This window comes from Entelurus aequoreus, linkage group LG04 (genome assembly GCF_033978785.1).
Source record: "Entelurus aequoreus isolate RoL-2023_Sb linkage group LG04, RoL_Eaeq_v1.1, whole genome shotgun sequence".
NCBI classification, from domain to species: domain Eukaryota; kingdom Metazoa; phylum Chordata; class Actinopteri; order Syngnathiformes; family Syngnathidae; genus Entelurus; species Entelurus aequoreus.
The window spans coordinates 10,874,144-10,877,976 of NC_084734.1; positions in this window are offsets into that span (position 1 = coordinate 10,874,144).

Genomic DNA, 3,833 nt, shown 5'->3' on the forward strand with positions numbered 1-3,833 from the left:
TAGATACTAAAATGCATGTTTTATAAATAATAGATGAATTAATAATTAATGTACTTTTAACAAAATACATGAAAATAATAATAACCAATTAATAAAAATAAAAAAAACAATTAGGGGCCAGACAAAATAAATGCTAAAATGAAGATTTTAAAACTAATTATTATAAATAATTAATCAATGTACTTTTTTTTTTTTTTTACAATTTTTTTGGCCACACTAAATACATTTTGCAATGAATGTTTTTTTTTAAATAATTAAATAATAGATTAGTCAATGTTAATTAATGCACCTTTAACAATTATTTTTTGGCTAAATGCTAAAAGAAATGCTTTAAAATAATAGACTAGATATAATGAATGCACTTTTAACAATTATTATGGACAGACAAAATAGATGCTAAAATTAATGTTTTAAAAAATAATAAATAATAGATGAATGAATATATAATACACTTTTGACAAAATACATGCAAATAATGATAACCAATTAATTAAAATTAAAAACAATTAGGGGCCAGACAAAATAAATGCTAAAATGAAGATTTTAAAACTAATTATTATAAATAATTAATCAATGTACTTTTTTTTTTTTTTTACAATTGTTTTGGCCACACTAAATACATTTTGCAATGAATGTTTTTTTTAAAATAATGAAATAATAGATTAGTCAATGTTAATTAATGCACCTTTAACAATTATTTTGGCCAAATGCTAAAAGAAATGCTTTAAAATAATAGACTAGATATAATTAATGCACTTTTAACAATTATTATGGACAGACAAAATAGATGCTAAAATTAATGTTTTAAAAAATAATAAATAATAGATGAATGAATAAATAATACACTTTTGACAAAATACATGCAAATAATGATAACCAATTAATTCAAATTAAAAACAATTAGGGGCCAGACAAAATAAATGCTAAAATGAAGATTTTAAAACTAATTATTATAAATAATTAATCAATGTACTTTTTTTTTTTTTACAATTGTTTTGGCCACGCTAAATACATTTTGCAATGAATGTTTTTTTTAAAATAATGAAATAATAGATTAGTCAATGTTAATTAATGCACCTCTAACAATTATTTTTTGGCCAAATGCTAAAAGAAATGCTTTAAAATAATAGACTAGATATAATTAATGCACTTTTAACAATTATTATGGACAGACAAAATAGATGCTAAAATTAATGTTTTAAAAAATAATAAATAATAGATGAATGAATAAATAATACACTTTTGACAAAATACATGCAAATAATGATAACCAATTAATTCAAATTAAAAACAATTAGGGGCCAGACAAAATAAATGCTAAAATGAAGATTTTGAAACTAATTATTATAAATAATTAATCAATGTACTTTTTTTTTTTTTTACAATTGTTTTGGCCACGCTAAATACATTTTGCAATGAATGTTTTCTTTGGAATAATGAAATAATTGATTAGTCAATATTAATTAATGCACCTTTAACAATTGTTTTGGCCAAATGCTAAAAGAAATGCTTTAAATTAATAGATTAGATATAATTAATGCACTTTTAACAATTATTATGGACAGACAAAATACATGCTAAAATGAATGTTTTAAAAAATAATAGATGCATTAATAAATAATGCACTTTTAACAAAATACATGCAAATAATAATAACCAATTAATTAAAATTAAAAAACATTTTGGGGCCAGACAAAATAAATGCTAAAATAAAGATTTTAAAACTAGTTATTATAAATAAATAATCAATGTACTTTTTTTTTTACAATTGTTTTGGCCACGCTAAATACATTTTGCAATGAATGGTTTTTTTTGGAATAATGAAATAATAGATTAGTCAATATTAATTAATGCACCTTTAACAATTGTTTTGGCCAAATGCTAAAAGAAATGCTTTAAAATAATAGACTAGATATAATTAATGCACTTTTAACAATTATTATGGACAGATAAAATACATGCTAAAATGAATGTTTTAAAAATAATAAATAATAGATGAATTAAGAAGTAATGCACTTTTAACAAAATACATGCAAATAATAATAACCAATTAATTAAAATTAAAAAATGTTTAGGGGCCAGACCAAATACATGCTAAAATGAAGATTTTAAAACTAATTATTATAAATAAATAACCAATGTACTTTTATTTTTACAATTGTTTTTGCCACACTAAATACATTTTGCAATGAATGTTTTTTTCGTTAATAATGAAATAATAGATTAGTCAATATTAATTAATGCACCTTTAACAATTATTATGGCCAAATGCTAAAAGAAATGCTTTAAAATAATAGACTAGATATAATAAATGCACTTTTAATAATTATTATGGCCAAACTAAAAACATGCTAAAATTAATGTTTTAAAAATAAGAAATGATAGATGAATTAATAAGTAATGCACTTTTAACAAAATACATGCAAATAATAATAACCAATTAATTAAAATTAAAACATTTTTAGGAACCAGACAAAATAAATGCTAAAATGAAGATTTTAAAACTAATTATTATGAATAAATAATCAATGTACTTTTTTTTTTTACAATTGTTTTGGCCACGCTAAATACATTTTGCAATGAATGTTTTTTTTTTTAATAATGAAATAATAGATTAGTCAATATTAATTAATGCGCCTTTAACAATTATTTTGGCCAAATGCTAAAAGAAATGCTTTAGAATAATAGACTAGATATAATTAATGCACTTCTAACAATTATTATGGACAAACAAAATACATGCTACAATGAATGTTTTAAAAATAATAAATAATAGATGAATGAATAATTAATGCACTTTTAACAAAATACATGCAAATAATAATAACCAATTAATTCAAATTAAAAACAATTAGGGGCCAGACAAAATAAATGCTAAAATGAAGATTTTAAAACTAATTATTATAAATAAATAATCAATGTACTTTTTTCTTTACAATTGTTTTGGCCACGCTAAATACATTTTGCAATGAATGTTTTTTTTTGGAATAATGAAATAATAGATTAGTCAATACTAATTAATGCACTTTTAACAATTATTATGGCCAAACAAAATACATGTTAAAATGAATGTTTTAAAAATAATAATGAATAAAATTAGAATAACTAACTAATTACATTTTAACATTTTTAGCGGCCCAACAAAATAAATGCTAAAATGAAGATTTTAAAACTAATTATTTTAAATAAATAATCAATGTACATTTTTACAATTGTTTTGGCCACGCTAAATATATTTTGCAATGAATGTTTTCTGTGAATAATGAAATAATAGATTAGTCAATATTAATTAATGCACCTTTAACAATTATTTTGGCCAAATGCTAAAATAAATGCTTTAAAATAATAGACAAGATATAATTAATGCACTTCTAACAATTATTATGGACAAACAAAATACATGCTACAATGAACGTTTTAAAAATAATGAACAATAAACAATTTATGCACTTTCAAGAGTTATTTTGGAAAAAGCAAAACATGCTAAAATGGATGTTTTAAAAATAATAAATAATAGGCGAATTAATAATTAATGCACTTTTAACAAAATACATGAAAATAATAATAACCAATTAATTACAATTAAATGTTTTAGGGCCCAACAAAATAAATGCTAAAATGAAGATTTTAAAACTAATTATTATAAATAAATAATCAATGTAGATTTTTACAATTGTTTTGGCCACTCTAAATATATTTTGCAATTAATTTTTTCTGTGAATAATGAAATAATAGATTAGTCAATATTAATTAATGCACCTTTAACAATTATTTTGGCCAAATGCTAAAATAAATGCTTTAAAATAATAGACTAGATATACATAATGCACTTT